Source organism: Podarcis filfolensis (assembly GCF_964270895.1).
Source record: "Podarcis filfolensis genome assembly, chromosome: 2".
NCBI lineage: Eukaryota > Metazoa > Chordata > Lepidosauria > Squamata > Lacertidae > Podarcis > Podarcis filfolensis.
The window spans coordinates 29,290,595-29,313,645 of NC_139605.1; the positions used below are offsets into that span (position 1 = coordinate 29,290,595).

Here is a 23,051-nt window from a genome sequence, read left to right on the forward strand (position 1 = left end):
ATATTTTACATGGATGTGTATATACATTTGAAATTTTAGCCCAATGGAATTCTTTCTTTTAAAAATGATAAAATAAGCCAGCATTAAATGATGAATAAATTAAACTAAATATCATTTAAAATGTTACAAAATATAGCATCAAACACAGAAGAAATTAAAATCTCATGGACAAATCTCATGAATTCCTAACAAACTGCCTACCAGAACCCATCTATTTTCTAATATTGTACACTAATTGTTTGCTAACACCTAGTCCAACTCCCTCATTCCTCCCTCCTCTCCTAGGAGTTTGTGGGATGCAATGTGGCAAAGATGAAATGTGCCACACATAGCGAACATGATAATCATGTTGGCAATTTGGGGATCAGAGGCAGCAGCACATCTCCTTACACAAAGCATCCTTTTTCAAATCACAGCTTTGATTACACAGGCGCCATTTTGCTGGGAACAGGTGCTGGCATCTCAAGAACCTTAGGAGAACATGTTTAATAATATGCGGAAACTCTTTTAAAATGGAACCACTTACCCATCGTTTGGGCTAGTAATCAGGAATTATGTTGAGAAGAGAGTTAAAATTATAAAAGAAATAGTAAGAATCACTAGACTCATAACTATCACTGATGTACCACATGGGTTTTTCCAAGGTACAGTGGTGCTTCAGGTTACAGACTCCGCTAACCCAGAAATAGTGCTTCAGGTTAAGAACTTTGCTTCAGGATGAGAACAGAAATTGTGCTCCGGCGGCGCGGCGGCAGCAGGAGGCCCCATTAGCTAAAGTGTTAAGAACAGTTTCAGGTTAAGAACGGATCTCCGGAACGAATTAAGTAATTAACCCGAGGTACCACTGTATATGGATGGAGAGTTCAGTTCACCCCACCTCATACAAGAAAATGGGGAACATCTGTAATTGCAAAGGTTTGTGATTCCCTACATAATGATGTAACACTAAAAAAATGTTTAGCACTAAAAAATGTTTAGCATTACAAGTAGCAGCCTTCCTTCCTCCAGATTCACATGTCCTGTCCCCCCCCCCCCCGTTTTCTGCATCAATTTTAGATTAACAGCAGTTTAGTGTCATGCAAACAGTATACCGTGGTTAACCTTAACAATAGTTCGTGAAAGCAAACCATAAAGCAGCTTCATAAACTGTAATTTGAAGTTGTTTCCATTAACCATGGTTAAAAATAATCACAGGTTTTCCAGTTACTGCTGCCAGGGGAAGCTGTGGTTAATCATAAAAAAGAAGTAATTTTCTGAACTCCTCCTTGCAGTTGGGCTAGAGAAGGGGAAGCTTTATTCTCATAGCGCTAAACTATGGTTTGGCATTATATCCCAACAAAGCCTGTGTTTTGGGGAAAGGAACATCCTCTTCAAACAGTGGTTATAAATGCAGGCTTGTTATTGATGGAACACACACACAGGGAAAAAAATCAAATATAATCCAACCTAACGGTGAAACTAATTTCTGTAAAGCAAGTTTCTGTGGGTGTAGAATATGTTATCTAAGGTTACTGTTGTCTACTAGAAAGACCTAGCATTTTATTTCTCATTTTTCTAATAAAAACACTGAAACAATGTGTTTATTTCAGAAGATTTTTGAAAAAGTAATGCAACCGATAATAGAGATGTCACTTTTTTCTATAAAGATTTCTATGCCCTCAAAAGTTAGATAGCAGGCAAAAGTTCAACAGACACGGCTTTGAATGACAGAGATCATGGGAGGAAAGCTTCAAAACTTTAATTTCTGCCTGTCCTGTAGCTAGCAAAAGACAAAAAAGCCTGTGAGAAATAAATGTAGTAAGTATAGTTGCTAGCAAAATTTTGCTAAAGTAATATTCAAAGCAAATGTGTGCGGTGGTGGGTTCATCATCAGAAGAAAATTGAATTTTGGCGTGAATGAAAATTAAGGCTTCTATTCAATGCTGGTCCTACTCTGAGTAGACCCACTGAAGTTAATAGACATGATTAACTTAGGGTTGAAAAAGCCCCAACTTCATTGACGATAATATATAACCCAATTTCTCAGAGGGCTTTCATACTTCTCTCGCGCTACCAAAGGGGGGGAAGGAGAAGCCCACAAAGAATAGCTGAGCATTTAAGGGTAAACTTAAAGCATAGATCTCTGTTAGAACTGAGGACTCTACAAAGGCATATTACATTTTTAGGAAGGGGCGAACTGGGTTAGGGTTTTTATTTTGCAATGTTTGTGTGTGTTGACGTGTAAATTTGGAACAGATTCCTTCAAAGGTAGGAAGTCACAAGACAGGCCTATAAAAACAACCCTGCTGCTGCTTTCTAAATACATTCCCTTGTGCCAACAGATACTCCCAAAACATGTCCCACCTTTTCCCTTCCTCCGTATCAGATGCAACAGGAGGAGGAAAGGCGGGGCACCTCTTAACTAGGAATTGGCACATTGAAGGCTGAACAGCAAAGATTTCACTTTCCTCCCCACAGAAACCGCCCTCCTCTTCAGCAGTATAGAATACACAGGCTGCCTTGGGAGACTTCAGAGTTTATTCTGGACACTCATAATAAAATCAATTGCAGCTCTAGCTATTTTTGTACGTGGGTGACTAAGAAAGTTGCTTCTGTGCAACACAACAGGCTCCTTTTTAAAGGAAGTGTCTGTCACTGAATCAAAAGTGCATTATTTCCAGGAACAAAACTCTCAGCAATTAACCGACAGGTTGGCATTTTAAGAAATTTCACAGATCCCTGCGTTAACTGCCAAAACTATTTTCTTCTAATGAAAACAGGGTAACACTAAACGTGAAAAGAATCGGAAGTTTGGGGTTAGTGGTGTATATACCATATATCTCTACCTGAAGACGCCAAAGAGCAGAGACAACAGATTCACAGCAATCTGATTTGCAAAGCACTTAATGGTTTTCTTCAAAAAGTGGTAAGAAGGTTTTTTTGCCGGGGGTTGGGTGGGTGTGTTGAGGAGGGAATAATGGGACTCAGGTTCTGTTTCAGAGGACATTAACTGAAGTGATCACTTTAGGAAATCCAGCTGCTTTGTCTGGTGCACAGCTGTGAAGTACCATCCAAAAGGGAGACGTGATCTGCACAACTTTCAGTGGATATCACATGTCAATATATTTTCACTGGGCCACTAAAAATAGTATAAACTCTTGATGTTGGAAAAGCGAGTAAGTATCTCAATAGTATCTCACAAATTATTTTCCTTCTTTTCTCTCTCTCTCGCACACACAGAGCACCCAAAATGCCTAAATATCCCTTTCATGTTTAATGGAATGGCAGTTCTAAGCAACTGGAGGTAGAAAGACAATAGCAACCTTTTTTTAGTTATATCCATGGAAGGGGGTTTTGAATTTATTTTTAACGTATCTCCCACCTATCCTGAAGGTTTGAAATGGGCAACAGTATATTTTTCATGATGTGTTGGGAAATTTTCTATATTTCCAAATGCTAAAGTCAGCATATTATTTTTTTTTTGCTGAAAATTGACATTCCCAACAATAACGCATCAGTACGATTTGCATCTTGCATGTGTGCATCAGTCAGTAATTAACTTTGGATAATACTTTTAAGGATGTGTTACATATAGGTGGTTTATTTATATGTAAGGAAAATAAATGTTAACTGTAACACTGTTGGCATAAGGCATGTGGGTCACTTATGCTTGATTTTTCTGCGTAAAACTTTTTATTTCGCAAGTTCATTTGTAACAATGAATAGATGCCAGTTGCAAATACACTATTAGGCAAGCTTGACAGTGTCAATGTTCTTACTTTTGTTTAAATGTGCATGTTAAATAATATTGTTCTCTAGGGGATCAGAACATTTTCTGATGCAAACTGAAAATTCCCCTAAGTTGCAAAGGGGGGAAAATCAATTCAAATTTTTTGAGAAAAAATACCAGCATCATCAATCCATTTCACCAATGACCAAGCATTGAATATGTTATTACAATCTTAGCAAGTGATAGAAAACATTTAAGAGTTAAACAGTGACCAAACAACCCTTGTATTTTGTGAGTAGAAAGAACCTCTGGAAATGTGAGACTCGTGTTCAGAACCCTGCTTGGTCAGTCACTTCAGTAGATGGTATTTTGTAATCAGAGTTTTGTGTGTGTGTGTGTGTGTGTGTGTGTGTACATACACACACACACACACACACACACACACATATTCTGGCCATCCTGAGAACATAGGACAATTGCAGCCAACCAGGTACCCTCCACGTGTATTGGACTACAATTCCCATAAAACCTGGCCCGGTCAGCTGGGGTTGATGGGGCCTGTAGTTGAAAACATCTGGAAGGCCTCAAGTTTGTGAAGGCTGTGTTAAGATATACAGCGGTTACAAACAAATCCAAGGAGATTCTTCTGAGGACCAAATCCTCTATTTGTTGTGTATATACTCAAAACAACTTGAGTCTGGACAATGAAATCATTTACACTTTTAGATGAATCATCGGCATCACGTTGGAGATACGCAAAGACAAAAAAACACACAAAAAAACATGGGAAAGGCTGGGAAGAGGGGTGCATTATTTGCCAGTTTCACAGTGGCCCACCGGATGCCTCCAAGAAAGCCTGCAAGCAAAAGTTAATGCTATTCTAGGCTGCGTTAACAGAACTGTAGTGTCCTGATCATGGGAAGTCATAGTCCTGCTCTATTCTGAGTTGGTGAGACCACACCTGGAGCACTGCATCCAATTCTGGGCACCACAATTCACGAAGGCTATTGACAAGCTGGAAGGTGTGCAGTGGAGAGGAGAGTGACCAAGATGATAAAAGGGTCTGGAAACCAAGCCTTATGAGGAACAGTTGAGGGAATTGGGCATCTTTATCCTGGAAAAGAGGAGACTGAGAGGAGATATGATGACCATCTTCAAATATCTAATGGGTTGTTATATGGAGGATGGGACAAGCTTGTTTTCTGCTGCTCTAGGAGCAATGGCTTCAAGTTACAAGAAAGGAGATTCCAACTAAACATCAGGAAGAACTTTATGGCGGTAAGAGCTGTTCAGGAATTGAATGGACTCCCTTCGGAGGTTGGGGACTCTTCTTCATTGGAAGCAGAGGCTGGATGGTTATTGGTCATGGATGCTTTAGTTGAGATTCCTGCATTGCAGGGGGTTGGACTAGATGACCCTCGGGACCCTGCCAACTTCACAATTCTGTCATTCATTTAACTTTTGAGTAAATGTGAAGCTGGTGCTTTTTGAGGTAGGATACATGCTGGACTAGATGGATCCCTGACGGAATGCAGCAGCATCATTCATCTTAAACTAGTTAGTATATAAAGGTGACCCAGTCAAGAAATAAATGTACTATAAAAGATCTGGTCATCTACATGTTATATGTGGTATTAAATTCCATCACTTCACATCCTAAGATCATTTAATGCTAAGATTAAAAGCCCACTTTCTTATTTGGTCTTAACAAAGAAGTTTACTAAGCTTTCCATCTGCCAAGAAAAAAAACCCTAAATTCCTTTGATCTCAACATCCCTTAACATTTTGCATCCCTATTATGATGGGTGCCCTCCCACGCCTACAAAGCGATGAAAGCCTAAAAGGATTTTTACGTACAATTCTCTTTTCTGAGATATTGATATTCTGGAACCAGTACCCATAGTCATTTGATGGGATAGCTCCACACCTCTTCACTAAGGACAATTCGCATCTGTTTTCAGTTCATACCCAATGCAAATATCTTAATGGAAGATTCTCTGTGATGTACTGGGATGGGAAGTCAGTTCTACAAACAGATGGTCTCAACTTGGTTTTAAGTAAAGAAGAATCAACTTTTCTTGAAAGTGTAAGATTGTATAATAGTGGTTTTAAACACAAGAATGGACCATTTAACATTCTAAAAACATTATGGTGGAAAAGCTACCATTATGAAGTTGAATTGCCTGAAAAACCTTTTGTACAAGTTGGGTGGGTCTTGGTAGGTGGGGGTGTACATCAGAAAGAGAAGAGAAGGTATAGAATATCAGTCAAACTTATTTTCAAATCTTATCTCCAACATACTGCAAACATTCATCAGTAATAGTGTTGTAGTTTTGAAGATTGGGAAGAAGAAAACATGCATGTTCAACGTCCTGAAGAAATGCAATAGTTTGAAAAATATATATATAGAGAGAGAGAGAGAGAGAGAGAGAGAGAGAGAGAGAGAGAGAAATGGAATATATTCCTATAAAACAGTAAGGATTCAAAGAGCCATATAGCCAACAGAGTTTCTTATTGAACCTCTCTGCTCTCGTGAGATACTTGTTCATTCATTCTGTTAACTTATAGACTACGTACTATATACTAGCACATCTTGCAGTGGTTCACAATAAAGAACTCAAAGAGGCTAAGATAGCAAAAAGTCAAAGACTCTAATACATACAACAAAACCATATACAGATAGCAAAGAACCACCAAAAATAAAATAAAATCTTGTTTTAGTATAAAATACTAAAAACAATAATAAGCGGTGTGATCCAGAGATCAGCATTCAGAAAATTAATAGACAACTTTCAAAAAAAAATCTCTGGTAGCTTACAAAATAAATAAATAAATAAATTCAAAACATGCAAATTAAACATATTCAAGTTCAATATATGAAAATGATGAATCAGGAAATAGAATGGAAAATTAAACAGATGAGACAAAGGACATTTGAATTGGCTAATAAATGTGGGAAACTGTTAGCCTGGCAAATGAAAAAAAGACAAAAACTTAACACCATTACAAATTTGGAAGTGGAAGGAAAGAATATACAGAATCCAGTGGAAATTAGAAAATGTTTCCAGAGGTATTTTAAACAGTTATATAAACAAGGGCCACAGAAAGAGATTGATATAGATCAATTTTTAAAAACAAATGGATTACAAAAAATCTCTCAAGAAAACAAGTTAATGTTGAACTATAAAATAACAGAACAGGAGGTAGAAGGTGCCATCCAGAATATGCAGCTGGGCAAATCTCCAGGGCCGGATGGTTTAACCTCAAAATACTATAGATCTTTGAAAGATTGGATAATTGAACCACTAAAGGAGGTTTGTAATGAAATTTTTGGGGGGGAAAAAGCGCCAGAGTCGTGGAAGGAAGCTTACATTACACTTATACCGAAAACTGAGTCTGAAAAGACAGAACTTAAGAACTACCGCCCCATATCCCTGCTTAACGTGGATTACAAAATTTTTGCAGATATTTTGGCTAAAAGATTAAAAAAAGTATTAGTGGAAGAGATACATAAAGACCAAGCTGGCTTTCTCCCGGGCAGACACTTGTCTGACAACACGAGAAATATAATTAACATTTTGGAAAAACTGCAAGTGAACATTAATACTAAAGCAGTCTTAATATTCGTAGATGCGGAGAAAGCTTTTGATAATATCTCTTGGAGTTTTATGAAGAAAAATCTTCAGGGGATGGGGGTTGGTCAAGGTTTTGAAAATGGTATAGGTGCAATTTATTCAGAACAAAAGGCTAAACTAATTGTTAACAATGTGGTGACAGAGGAATTTAAGATAGAGAAAGGGACACGACAAGGCTGCCCAATTTCCCCATTGCTCTTCATTTCGGTCCTGGAGGTTTTGCTAAATATGATCAGAAGGGACCAACTGATTAAAGGTATACAGGTCAGAGCCAAACAGTACAAATTGAAAGCTTTTGCAGATGATTTAGTACTGACACTACAGGAGCCAGAATCTAGTACTAAAAGAGTATTAGAACTGATTCAAGAATTTGGTCAAGTGGCAGGATTTAAGTTGAACAAGTTAAAAACTAAGGTTCTCGAGAAAAATCTAACACTGATTGAGAAAGAGAGGTTTCAGAAGGAGACAAGTTTAACATTGGTTAAGAAAGTAAAATACCTGGGGGTTAACATGACCGCTAAGAACTTAAATTTATTTAAAGATAATTATGAAAAATGTTGGTCAGAAGTGAAAAAGGATATAGAAATATGGTCAAACTTGAAGCTTTCCTTGATAGGTCAAATTGCTGTTATAAAGATGAATGTATTGCCAAGAATGTTATTTTTGTTTCAATCATTGCAAATTTTGGACAAAATGGACTGTTTCAAGAAGTGGCAGAGAGACATTTCTAGATTTGTCTGGCAGGGCAAGAAGCCCAGAATAAAATTTAAAATACTAACCAATGTAAAGGAAAGAGGTGGATTTGCCCTGCCAGACCTTAAACTTTATTATGAATCAGCAGCATTTTGCTGGCTGAAAGAATGGCTGCTTCTTGAGAACACAGACATTTTGGATTTAGAAGGTTTTAATAACGTTTTTGGGTGGCATGCATATCTGTGGTATGACAAGGTTAAAGCACATAAAGCATTTAAAAATCATATTGTCAGGAAAGCATTGTTTAATGTCTGGATAGGATATAAAGATTTACTTGAAAACAAAACCCCAAGGTGGTTATCACCGATGGAAGCGAAGGCTCAGAAAAAGCTCAATATGGAGGCCAAATGGCCGAAATATTGGGAGATTTTGGAACAAGAAGGAGACAAATTGAAATTGCAGAGTTTTGAGAAACTAAAAGATAAAGTGCGAGACTGGCTTCATTATTATCAAATAAGGGAGGCTTACAATCTGGACAAAAAAATTGGCTTCCAGGTGGAAAAATCAAAATTGGAAACAGAACTGTTAGATTCCAAAACTAAGATACTATCAAGAATGTATAACTTGCTGTTGAAATGGAATACTCAGGATGAAACGGTAAAATCTGCTATGATTAAATGGGCACAAGATGTTGGGCATAACATTATGTTTGCTGACTGGGAACAGTTGTGGACCACAGGTATGAAATTCACGGCATGTAATGCCTTAAGAGAGAATATTATGCAAATGATATACAGGTGGTACATGACACCAGTCAAGCTTGCAAAAATCTATCATTTGCCCGATAATAAATGTTGGAAATGCAAAGATAATGAAGGTACATTCTTTCCCCTTTGGTGGACGTGCCCAAGGATTAAGGCTTTCTGGGAGATGATTTATAATGAAATGAAAAAGGTATTTAAATATACCTTCTTGAAGAAACCAGAGGCCTTTCTCCTGGGCATGGTCGGCCAATTGGTGTTAAAGAAGGATAGAACTTTTTTTATGTATGCTACAACAGCAGCAAGAATACTCATTGCAAAGTATTGGAAGACACAAGATCTACCCACTCTGGAAGAATGGCAGATGAAGGTGATAGACTATATGGAATTGGCGGAAATGACTGGCAGAATCCGAGACCAGGGAGAAGAGTCGGTGGAAGAAGATTGGAAGAAATTTAAAGATTATCTACAGAAACATTGTAAAATTAATGAATGTTAAAATGATGTTGGAATGAAATGAAGTGGTTTTAGCAACAATGTTAAAAAGGAGTATGTAAAAATGGATTGTTAATAGATGAAAATATAAAGCCATAATATATTAAGATAAAGAATTAAGATAAAAACAAAGAGGGAAAGGATTTGCTGAATTAACCATTTGAACTGGAATACAAAAAAGGGAGGTGTGAGGAGGTCAGGGAAACAAGTAAATGAAAGGTAAGACATGGAAAGATGGATTTATTTTTAATTGTTTTTATTTTTTCTGTATTTTGTATTTCTTTTTTCTATTTCTTTTTTACTTTTGTAATTCTTTTTGAAACTTTAATAAATATCATTTAAATATATATATAATAAATAAATAAATAAATTCAAAACATGCAAATTAAACATATGCTCCGCTCCACTCCACTCCCAAGAAAGAAAGAAAAGACTACATACATTTATGTAGGTACATATACATAGCCACGTTGTGCTTCACAGACACAATTAAGCATATGGAGGACTGCAGTCACGTTAAAGGACTTGCATGCACACACAAAACTTAGCTGGAGGCATAGGCCACAATCCAAAAACATGTGTACACCAGATGCACTAAGTATTTTTTCCCAGCCAACAGCTCGACAGCAGCTCTCCCACTGCCAAAACCCCAAAAACTGTTTAAAAGGCTTTAAAAGCAGTTTGGTATGGGGAGATACTACAATGAACATGGCAGGGAAAATAATTCCGCTGTAGGACGTTTGACAACTTGCACTGTTCAGCAGCTTCCTTGATCGCAAGAAGAGCACTGCTGGATCAGCCAAAGGCCACAGTCTACGCCGTCATCCAGGTTTCACGGTACCACCCAGAGATGTCCATGCAAAGCCCACAAGCAGATCCCGAGCACAACAGTACTGTCCTCATTTGTGACTCCCAGCAGTTGGTACTCAAAGGGATACTGCCTCTGACAGTGAAGGTGCTCTCTTCAAGGTAGTCTCTTAAGGCGGACTCTTAAGGCTCCTTTCAAAGCCCTTGGTGTAACCCACCAAAGGCTAAAATTGCACAAACTTCACCCATTTCAGTTTTATTGACAACCCTCAAGGGCAAGGCGGATTTTAAAACCCAACTGGCAAGTACCGTATTTTTCACTCTATAGGATGCACTTTTTCCCTCCTAAAAAGCAAGGGAAAATGTGTGTGCATCCTATGGAGCGAATGCAGGGGGGGGCAGTCGGGAAAAGCCCCCGAGAGCTCCGTGCGCTCTTGCGGGCTTTTCCCCAGGAGGGAGAAGGGACTGACTGGCCGCATCAGTCCCTTCTCCCACCTCGTAGAAAAGCCCACAGGAGCCACACACCCTTTAAAGAGCGCCCAGCTTCTGTTTTTTTTAATATAAATTTTTATTAATTTTCCAACATATATTAAAACACAATACAACTGACAATACATAAACAAACAAACATATAAACACGTATAATTTCATAACCTCTTTTCTTAAACCTTATTTCAACGACTTCCCCATACCTCCCTTTTCTGCATCCCTGTTTTAAACTTTTCCAGCAACCCCTAATTTCAATTACTTCTAATTCACTTTCTTTAATCCTTTTTCTCTTACCCAATTATTTGTCACTGCAATTCTGTTTTACATTACCCATGACATTTTAGCACTCATTAAAGAGCGCCCAGCTTCTGTGGGCTTTTGCGGGAGGTGGGGGAATTCCCCCACCTCCTAGAAAAGCCAGCAGAAGCCACGCAGCCCCTTTAAAGAACGTGCGGCTTCTGCCGGTTTTGCGGGAGGTGGGGGAATCCCCCCACCTTCCAGAAAAGCCAGGAGAAGCCGTGCAGCCCCTTTAAAGAGCGCACGGCTTCTGCGGGAGGTGGGGGAATTCCCACCTCGTAGAAAAGCCCGCAGGAGCCGCGCACCCTTTACAGAGTGCACCACTCTTGGGGGCTTTTCCAAGAGGAGGGACAAGGGACTGACTGGCCACATCAGTCCCTTCTCCCTCCTCGTAGAAAAGCCCGCAAGAACCGTGCGCTCCTTAAAGGGTGTGTGGCTCCTGTGGGCTTCTACGGGAGATGGAGGAATTACCCCACCTCCCGCAAAAGCAGGAAGAAGGTCTGGGAGAGGGAGGGCAGAATCATATTTTTTTCCTTGATTTCCCCCTCTGAAAACTAGGTGCGCCCTATGGTCAGGTGCGCCCCATGGAGCGAAAAATACGGTAATTTACATCGTGAACTGAGCCGAGATCAAAGAGTGCCCTAGAATTTAATCAACTTGTGTTTGGAGATTCTGATGCCTTATTCTTTTCTGGAAAAGCAGCCACAGAAGATCCAGTTTAGATTCAGTCAGTGGCAAGGAGGGAGGCTCTTTGTCCCCTTTGCAGATTTTCTCAACTTCCATCACCCCCTGCTGTCAGCTATGGAGGGGGAAATGTACTCCCGTTTTTGCTCCTTAGCTTCCCACAGGCATCTGGTTAGCTACTGTGAGAGCAAGATGCTGGACTACATGGGGTCATTAGCTAGATGGACTAGAAGGGGTCATTGACTTGATCTAGCAGGCTATTCTTATGGCCTTTCAGCAACTTTTTATAAACCCTTCTGGGAGTGCAACTGAAGAATCGTATACACATTCTTACAATATATAAATGTGCAACATTGATAGGATGATTGATTGACTGGGTTCAGGGCCTATGTCTACTGTAAATCTGCAATCAGTATTTGTGGGTACGAACGTGCATGTGCAAAGAATTCAGCAGTTATGAAGGAGGCAACTGGTGCTGTTCTGGGGACTACAGAACCCAACCCGTGTTCTTTGCAATCACACACCAGTTGTGATACAGGCTGCACTAAGTTGCTGCAGACACAGTCAGCCTGTCAGCATCTCAGAATGGCATCTGACTCTCCCCTCTTCTACCTGCAAGAGGTATATGGCAGCTGGAAGGTAGATCCATGTCATATATCCATTATTTAGCATTAATTCACTCAGGTCCTCCTTCTGGACTTCTCATAGGCCTCTGGTTTGCCACTAGGACTAGATCAGGCACAGGCAAACTCGGCCCTCCAGATGTTTTGAGACTACAATTCCCATCATCCCTGACCACTGGTCCTGTTAGCTAGGGATGATGGGAGTTGTAGTCCCAAAACATCTGGAGGGTCGAGTTTGCCTATGCCTGGACTAGATGGACCAGCAAGTTCTTCCTATCTTCTATCCTGTCCTTCAAGGTTCCTCTGCACACTACACTGAAATGATTGGAACATACATGGCAACTATTTCCCCAGTGAACAAGCAGGGCCCTCTGGCAATTGGTGGGGTGCAGAGACATTTATCTTACCATGTCAGGCTAGGTACTAGGCGCAACTACAGCAGTGTGTGGTGGGGTTCTAAATAGAGAGGAGGGCAATAATTTTAAAACACGGGAAATTAAACAATATGGCTACAAACAATAACTAGGCTCTTAGAATAACTGAGAGTGAAGTAAAGAGTAATAATGTACATCAGACGGATTTATTTGGACATCCCCAAGAAAATGCTGTTCTTCTTCCTCCAGTCCAAACGAAACACATACACCATTTCTGCTAACACAACATTCCATTTGCTCAATTATTGCCTTGGTGGGGAGTTCTGCAGTGAACTATTAATATACGGAACTGATGCACCATATCCAACCCACCGCATGGTTTGATTTACCTCGATTATATTAGCAATTTGCTGCAGGTCTTTGAAAAACTTTAGCTCAAACTACATGAGGATACTAGACAAGTTATTGCCAAGGCCTAAAGTGATGGCATGAATGATGAGATTTCTCTAAGTGGTAAACCTTTTGTGAAGCTCCTAAAGTGCTTTATAGAATTCGGTCTTTTCTTGCTGGTCCATATCCTCAACCTTGAGTTTATTCCCACATTGTAAATATTCAGATAGATGTCTGGCTATATTGAAGATCATATTACATTGCATGGGATAAAAGTTTTTTCTAAAACGAATGAAGAAGAAAAGAAACTTGCAGAGACCCATCTGGTTCCAGAGAACAAAGCCTATTGACTTGAAATGCTAGTAGGCATCCAGGCACCTCTCCTGAGTGCCATGCTAGCAAATGTCATTGAAACTATTGAGGCTGGAGGAGACCAATGAATGGGGGAATATTCCTATCAGCCAAAACTGTACTTTCAGGACTATTAATGTCACTTTAGTAGATCACCAGCACATTTAAAAGGGGGGGAAAGATGGCAGAATCCATTGTTTAGCTGCACGTTTTCATTTTCCTTTACGTTTCATATCACATTTATAAGACCAAAAAAAATTTAAAAATCATTCACAGGTGTTTTGCAGCACAATCTTATGCGTGCCTGCTCAGAAGACCTACTGTGTTCTTCGAACCTTACTCCCAGGTTAAGTGTGTATAGGACTGCAGCCTTGAACTTTTTTTAAAAAAAGAAAATAAAAGAACAAAGCTAGCCCTCCGAAACCAATGGTAAGGGTTGAACAGTTCTTGCTGAAGAGTATACACAAAAGGCGTAAAACATATTTGAAGATGAGGACAGCACTCCCTCAGAGGAAAGGGGCTGGGGCCACAGAACCTCTTTTCACCCTTCATCATCGATTCATTGCTGCCAACCGTTGGAGCTTCCTAGATGTCGCTTCTGGGAGCGTACACACCTCCTTTAACTAGGAAAGCTATGACAGGAGAGAGTAGCAGGAGTGACAGCTTCTATCACCCGCCCCATCCCAATGGATAAAGGTAAAGGGACCCCTGACCATTAGGTCCAGTCGTGACAGACTCTGGGAATTGCGGCGCTCATCTTGCTTTATTAGCCGAGGGAGCCAGCGTCCGGGTCATGTGGCCAGCATGACTAAGCCGCTTCTGGCAAACCAGAGCTGCGCCATTTACCTTCCCACCGGAGCGGTACCTATTTATCTACTTGCACTTGTTATCTACTTGTTTTCGAACTGCTAGGTTGGCAGGAGCAGGGACCGAGCAACGGGAGCTCACCCGTCGCAGGGATTCGAACCGCCGACCTTCTGATCGGCAAGTCCTAGGCTCTGTGGTTTAACCCACAGCGCCACCCGCGTCCCTTTTACTCAGTATGGTAGGGGTCACCAGTGTAGCACCTCTGGGTGCAGTGGCTCTTTCTCTTTTTTAAAAAAGATTTATTGGTTTACAAAAGTAAAGGTTCTGCGCTCAGAACCTGCTTGTGGACTTCCCACTGGTATCTGGTTGACTGAACAACAACAACACTGTGGCAAAAGGATGCTGGACTAGATGGGACACTGGCCTGATGTAGCAGGCTTTTCTAACATTCCTAATGGTGGTGGTGAGAAGGGAACCCACAGTAAAAAAAAACAAACCCGAATACAACACTGATTGAGCCCCTTATTTTCTTCTTCGGAACAACAGAAATATTGAGAGCCCATCAGCATGCACACATAGAATGCTTCATTCCCCAGAAGATGGGAGTCTTTATACACGTAAGAATCTGAATCTTGCCCATATGGTTGTATCCCTTCGGTAAGCTGACTGGTCAGCAATAGCTAGCAGTACTGTGTATCACTGGAAAGCCTCTAAAATGACAGATGACACCATAGCACAGATGTCAAATCCCCCTGAAAAGGTAATGTGCACATAAACTACCCCATGTTGATTCTTTGCTAGTAAGTGTGACTTATCCACCAAGTTCCATTGACAGGTTGGATAAAAAATTCCAAGGAATTAGTTGCTCAGGATCTGAACATTTTGTATAAAGACTCTAGGGGTAGAATTCAATGACACATTAAGGTGATTGTTCCTCCCTCACACTGTTCTGAGAGCTCTCCCAACCCATCAGAGCAGATATGGACAGAGTACAGGGGTCCACAGGGAGAGGGGGGAAATCGTGTTGTGGGGGGGGGCTCACTGCACTGCTTCACCTAGCACATCAGAGTAGCTGAATCCAGCCCTACAACAAGTCAAAATTTTCATTTCTGTTTTTATAAATCTCACCATAGGTATTTTAGAATTGGATGGCCCAAGCCCCTAAATCATTATGGTGCTTTTGAAAATTTATACTAAATCTAATAAACTGAAATGCAGCCCACATTACGTAAAGAGAAAGAAATCAAGTCATGCCTGTTAGGCTATATAATAATCTATACAGCCCCAGTTCTTGTTCCTACACGTGATTATTCGCATAAGAAAAACCCAACGGGATTATGCAAGCAAGCAAGATTTAGCAGGATTGGACCCTTAATTTTTTAAGAAGTACTGAGCAATGAATATAAATTTGCAAAATGGTTTACATTAGTAAGTTTTACTTCACCAAAAATGAACATATTTAATGCCTTTCACCTGGGTTATAAATTTTACAATACCTTCTGGATCATTTTCTTTGGCTTGCTCACCAATGCAATGGGTAACTTTTAGCCTTTAACTTGCACCACAGTTTATGGCTCCTGCCTCTTAGGGATATTTGAAGAGAAACCTTGCTTTCCTTTCTTCTTGGTGGATTTCTAAGAGCTACCAATCCTAAACAACAACAACAACAACAACAAAACTTTTTAACTATATTGCCCCACCCCGCCCCACCTCAAATGTTCATGGGCAAATGGATTTGCAATCTGATTTTTATAGCCTATCTACTGATGCAATTATTTGCAAATAATTATCTCCAAAGGCCAGAACGATAGACAAAAGTTAAAACACTTTAGAGCTTTCCCTTAAAATTGTTTCCATGCCGCTTCCATCAGGCTGCTGCAACAGATGTTGGCTGTTAAAACTGCGCAGACGACACAGTTCATGACTTTTCTGAGACGGCTGTGTGCCACATCTGTAGTTGATGAAAAGAGTGCAGAAGTGTGTCAGACAGAGAAAGTGTGAGAGAAGCAGACGCAGCCCGGGCCAAATGAATTGTCTTCAGTGCTGGGGAACTAAAAATAGATGCACGGCGCACACTCCTACAATCTCTTTGCCCAGGCTTATAAAATCTTAAGTCTGCGTATCCTATTATGGAGTCAGCCTATCAAGGGGAACTTCCTACATGCAAAAAACTTCGGCTAAGGAGAAAACGAGTGCGTCCAGGAAGCAATGAGTTCACACTGAGGAAGCAGGCTGCAGCAGCCTTCTCAAAAGCTACTCTCTTAGATCCTCATTAACTGGGCTGCCGTCCAAGTTCATCTGGGCCCCAGAGAAAGGCAACGCTTGTGTTTAGACCGCACAATACTGACATAACATTAACAGATTTACATATGCAAAAACTGTGAAGCAACAGGCATTCCCCCTCAATTGACCCACAGCTTGTTCTGGCTGCCGAGTTATTCCCTGCTTAGGTTCTGTAACCAAGTGGGCGTCATGCGACTGCCATCTGGGTACCACTTTACTTAAAGCTGGCAGTCTCTCTGCAATAGGCAAGCTGGCAGTAAGAACGAAAGGAATAAACTGCATCATTTAGTTAACATCCACTTGCTTCGCGGCTGTTAAAAACCCATGACTGAATAATAATTCGGTTATTCCTTTTGCCAATATTGTCAGCCAAATCGAGTAACGCATGCTGCAGGAATGTCAGCTTGCAACATTTCCATTAAAATTAAGCAAGAAAATTAAAAAAGCAGCCCATAGAATGCACTGGGTGCTAAAGGGGAGGGAGAGGGAATGTTAGAACAACGTCGATCTAAAAATAAATCGGAACTATTAACAATGGTTAGAGAACCAAGAACTTTTTTTTTAAGCCAACCAACCCAGTTAGCTGAGCATCTAGAGCACTGACAACCTGCAATTAGGTGAGGAACCGGGGTCTGTTTATAAGAAAGCTTGTTAGAGTTGAACATTGCTCAGCTTCATGCCACTCAACTGCCCTTCTCATCTGACATCTTAATCCTCAGATTCTTATCATTTCCTTCTGTCTTAACACAACTACTTTCGCACAAATCCATATTAAAGAAAGTGGCTGAAATCCTACACTGCTGAAATACAGTTAGAGCATATCCTTTTGTAAAAACCAAAAGCTTTTGAAGTAGCTTTCTCTTTGTGTCTCTGTAGTTTGCGGTAAATTAAGTTACCAATAGTAATCAATTCTTTCCCTCAAGCTTTCTCAGAACTATAAGCAGGCAGGCACACAGATATCTCAGCAATAATCTCCTTTGGAGGCTGAGCAAAGACCCATGCTGGGTATCTTTACACTGTTGTATGGCAAAGATAACAAGTGTTTGCATTATAAAATGAGAATACAGTCAAAAGCAGCAATTTCAGCTAGATTAATAGCTAAGAGAAGCAAAAACTACAGAGCAGGGGTCAGAGTCTGCAGACTACAGCATTTTTGACTTTTCTTATTGCATTTTGAAAGAATGTCAGAAACGGGATTCTGAAGCGCAGAAATTTAAGACAAGAGATAGTAAGTGGGGAAACTTGAGTTCATTAGTAACTCACTCCCAGAATTGACAAATGCATGACAACATCCAAGATCCTTGGGGCAGAATCAAATTGCATTGCATTTAGCCCATCTCTCAGACATACTGTGGCAGTCACCAGCTTGCACTCTAGATGCTGGGTTAGCTGAAAAGAATCAGATAATGGGTGTAAAGGGTGAGGGGGTGAAAAATGGCTGTTATCTCACACCACCCCTTTTTTTTTCTTCAAGCACACACATTCACAATGAGAGCGTCCTGAAAGAGTCAAAATGTTCACAGGCAATATCTCATTCACTGCTCCTTGTAAAACTAATAATGCCGAGGCAAAATAGACGGCACATTTCATGAACATTTTCTGCCCCGCAAAATGCATCCCTTTTTAAATGATTTAAAAAAATAATAATAAAGTTTACCAAAAAGGCACCCAGCTATTCACGAATGGATGTCTATTGTAGGAAAAGAGAGGAGAGTTCACTGAGGCAACCAAGTCTACAGAACAATGGTGTGCATTCGTGTCCGCATCAGAATACAGATATGAGAACAATGCTTTACTTCCAATGGGATAGGCATCCAAAAACACACCCCCACGCATATTCTGTGGCAACTGGTCACACTGGTTTTACTGGGGAAGCATTTCCTCTCCCACCTCCATTTACCAACAGCAATGTCTCCATGTAGCCGATCACATTATGATGTTATCAAATTCATTATGTGATGGCTGGAAAGAGCTCCTTTGAAGTTTTAAAAAAATAATAATCTGAAAGCAGCAATTGATCAAGGGAACAATGAACCAGTTTGCAGGTCATGGTAAACCATAATTAATGGGTTTACCATGAATGTGGAGATGACTCCTACTTTCCTCCTCCCCTAACTTGTCTGGGAACAACAAACACCGTACCTTGGCTTAGAGTTACATCCAAATCAAGAATCATGGTTTGCTTCACTCAAACTGACTACAATCGGCAAGTCAAAAATGAATTCTGACTTCCCATCGTGGTTGGTTTGCAACTCAGACATACATTCCTTGGTTGCTGTGAGGCAACCTCACAGCTTTCAGATAATGCCTTCTTACCACACACGCACACCCCTAATGTGGGGATGACAAGCACAGGCCAACCTTGCATATTGCTATATAAATTATTTACTGTATTGATTGGTGATTGGTGATAGCAGAAGTGAGGTGCTTTAAACTCTTAGAAGACCGTACACAGATCTTATTTTACAGATCATATTTTAAATCAAAGCAGAGAACCTGGGAGTAAAACAGGAAGAACAAAGTAAATATCTTTATGATCAACAATATGCTTAGCTAGAAACATAAATAATCAAGGTAAGTTGTATTCCCTTAAAAACAAAGCAAAGGATGCAGAAGATGTGGTAGCAACAAACGGGAAGATAAAAAAAAGTAAAAGTAAAAGCAAAGAAGAAGGTCCAGTTTGCGAAACCAAGTGCCAAGTTCAAGAAAAGAAGTCTGCCTAAATAAAACAAAGAGACAGAAATAACTTGGGAGCAAATTGTGATACTTGGTAGCAATTCTCAGCTATTAAACACTTTTAGGTATACCTGTTATTTGTTTCAATAATTACAGCGCATTCTGAACTGCTCTAATTGAGTAGAAGCTTAATATCCTCAAGAGTTTCTGTGGGGAGAAAACCCGAGACCTTCCATAACTTGACCAAATTATCCTTAAGAGAATATGGATCACCCCAGGCATTTGCACTGCTTAGAAATTGTTTAACATTCAGGTCACCAAAGTATCGTAGCATTTTTAATTGTATGCACTGTATGCAAGGCCATTGCACTTAGCACCACTGTCACAGAGTAGCATCCCTATCAGTAATTACCCTCCTGTTATATTTTTTTCAATTCTTTAGGAAGTTCAAGAGATTGTTGACCCACATTTAAAGAAAAGGGGGGTAAAAGATGCCACCTTCAACAAATTTTGACAACCCAACGTTTAAAAAAGAATAATAAACAGAAAAGAACTAACATTCCTAGAAAGCGAAAGCCTCAGGCTGCACTAGTATTCTGAGAGGGGAGTTACTGAGAATGAGCCGGCTGTGCCAGTCCATCTGTCCATTCTAGCACCCATAGGTTGGCCATCAACCTTACAAAAAAGCCTTTGTGAACAAACACAAATCACACAACTTGCCTTCTCCAGTGGTGAGGATTCAGTTCATGCATATAGGCCCTATGCAAATGAGAAGTGAAATGGGCAAACATCATCTGTGCTAGAAGGGTAGAGATCGGAGTGGCTGGCATTCACACAATCCCTGTTCCTCCATAATATGCTAACATTTGCATAGAGCTTAAATGCCCAACAGGTATGCCTCTAATCCTTCCAGCGGACTTGTACATAGCCTCTGTAATAAAATCACAAAGTGAATAGAATAAAATACATTGGATTGTTTCTATTTCTTCCCTTTCTACATTTGGTAGAGCTTGAGATTCTTAAGCTCAGGGTCACGGGTTCGAACTCCATTTTGGGCAAAAGATTCCTGCATTACAAGGGCTTGGACTAGTTGTCCCTTCCAACTCTACGATTCTATGATTCTGTTGATCTGGAGTAGGGTACTCCAAGCAACGCACCTGAAACGTAGGCACTCTAGTAAACAAGGTGCAACTCAGATGGATGTAGTCCATGGAAAGTTGCTTTCTCTCAGCCTCAGTTCCTGATCTAGGAAAACTGGGTATGACCTTGCTGTGGATATTGCACAATTCTAAATAAGCAATCCCATAATGAAAGGTTAAAGATAATAGCCCAGTTTGCATGTAGCAGAAAGTCCTAGTGTGAAACAAATCATGCAGAACCAGTTCCTCCCTTTGCCAGGATCCGCCCTTTGCATGACAACATTGGAGGGCTGCAAGAAGTAGGGTCCTAAGAAGATCTGTTTTGGAACCACTGCTTTTTACACATCTTCATAAATGAACTGAGTCTGCAGTGAATTGGCCAGGTTTTCACATGATACCAAATATTCAAGATGGTAAAAACAAAAAAGAATTTCAAGGAGTCCTAAAACAATCTCTCCAAACTAGGTGAATGAGCTTCGAAATGGCAAATGAGGTCAAATGTAAGAAGTATAAAATGAGGCACATTTGGACAAAAATAATAATACTACACATATACAGAAAGAAGGTCAGAAATGATTGTGGCCAATCAGGAAAGAGATCTTGGAGTCATTGTCGACAGCTGAAGGAAAATGTCTCTCCTGTCTGTAGCAGTTACAAAAAGAGGTTATTTCATGTAAGATATCATTTCATTTGCAATAGGATCAAAAATAAAACTGCAAATAACATATCTTTATATAAATCTATGGTGCCACAGCATTTGGAATACTTCAAGTCTGATATTTCTAAACTATCTTCATGTGTATGTAAAAAGCATAATTTATCTCAAGGTCACCAAGGAACAGATGATAGACATAAGATCTCTATATTCCCACATTTGGGGTAGCCAGCACCAACCGTGACTGGTAGAAGGTGTTCCAGTCTACCTATGGCATGATGTAAAAGCAAGTTTGGATCTAGAAGTACCCTAAGCTACAAATTTGAAGAATGAAATCCTATCCCTTCAAGGCAGTCCTCCAAAATTAACATATCTGTCTTGTCTGGAAGGAGTTTATTTACCCACAGAGTCATAATCCACATGTAAGTTACAGAATGTAAGGTTCATACCTTAACAAAAGAAGGAGAACAGGGGTGGCTGCCATTTTCATACTGATGACAGTGCACTCCATGACTTCAACTGACTTTACTAGAAATACTTTGTAAATATTAAAAAGCTGTATCTGAGACACTTTGAAACTTACTCTCACCCAAAGGAAGAATAGTCTCCCCAACACTACATTCTGGAGCTATGTTCTCGGAGCCACTATAAAGAAACGCCTGTCATACTTTGGAGTTCTACCTTGCCCAAAAATGCTGAATCAGTTACTGGTGTAAAATTGCCAAGATGAGCGAGGCCCAAATAGTTGCTTTTTAATGAACACATATTTCAAGGTGGCTCCTGGGAAACCTTCCTGAAGATTGTTTGTCTGCAGTATGTTTCTGAATACTAGCTGCTGGAAACCACAGTAAGGCTCTTGTGCTCGAGTCCTGCTTGCATGTATCCCACAGGCAATCTGGCTGGCCACTGGGAGAACAAGGTGCTGGCACTGTGACTCAGAGTACAGGAGCATTGGGTTAGATCAGGGGTAGTCAACCTTTGTATACCTACCACCCACTAATGCATCTTTCTTGATGGTGAAATTTGCTTAAGGCCCACCAGTGCTCGATGGAAGGAGGATTCAGCTTGTGCCGTAGAACCCCCTACCGCCTACCTAGAATCCTGAAACGCCCACTAGTGGGCAGTAGGGACCAGGTTGACAACCCTTGGGTTAGATGAATAAATAAGGTTTAAGGTAGTTTATGTTTCTAACTGCAATACAGGCAAACAAAATAGGTGTAGAACGAACAATAGCATGCAACTGAGAACAGAGGCGAGTTACCCAATGAAACAAACACCTTGCGGTTGCCACAGTGGGATTGAAATTGCCTTATAAACACTGAGGCATCTGTGCAGGATTTTTGCCATATGCAGGACACTGAGGTCCAGCGCCGAGGGCCTTCTGGCGGTTCCCTTGCTGCGAGAAGCCAAGTTACAGGGAACCAAACAGAGGGCCTTCTCGGTAGTGGCACCCGCCCTGTGGAACGCTCTCCCACCAGATGTCAAAGAGAAAACAACTACCAGACTTTCAGAAGACATCTGAAGGCAGCTCTGTTTAGGGAAGCTTTTAATGTTTGACGGACTATTGTATTTTAATATTTTGTTGGAAGCTGCCCAGAGTGGCTGGGGAAACCCAGCCAGATGGGCGGGGTATAGTAATAAATTATTATTATTATTATTATTATTATTATTATTAGTGATGATGAGATTTCCCAGTCTTGAAAAGGATGTATGGCATCATGCTTGGTGCCTGTTTCCATCTTTATCAGATGCAAGGTGCAGTCAACAATGTGGAAGATCCCTCTGCTCCTGCAGTCATACTTGTTCCCTCTGGAATTTGAAAAGTCTGGCCTTCTAGCCAACCTCCTTCGTGATGGAGATAGCTTTGTCTTCCTCTTTCGTTTCCACACGGAACATTTCTAGAGCAGTTCCAACTTCGAGCTGGCAAAAGAAGACTGGCAAGCAAGACAGAGAACCAACTTTTAACACATAAATTTTTTAGGAGCCCCTGAATCGCTTCACATTTTCTGCGAATTCAGGAAAGACAGGATAGCTTCAATTTTTGGAGGCAACACCAGTATGCTTTCATAAGGAAAAATTAAAAAGCACTGGTATTCTTGCTATGGCTAGTTCTTAATGAACTGTCTAGGGAAAGGTGATCTACATACTGGGGACATGGGAGAATGATCTAGCAGGTTTGACTG

General features: G+C 40.4%; 1 protein-coding gene across 28 annotated transcripts in view; it reads right to left on the minus strand.

The window, feature by feature from the left end:
- FOXP1 (forkhead box P1) overlaps positions 1–23,051 on the minus strand; it is a 534,652-nt gene that overhangs the window by 473,975 nt on the left and 37,626 nt on the right. Inside the window, exon 1 of one of the 28 annotated variants that reach the window (XM_083601067.1) lies at positions 18,056–18,153. The exons of the other annotated variants lie outside the window; for them this stretch is intronic. The gene's annotated coding sequence lies outside the window, so the exon portion shown is untranslated. Of the gene's footprint in view, positions 1–18,055; positions 18,154–23,051 lie in introns of those variants that run through there. 28 annotated transcript variants of the gene reach the window in all.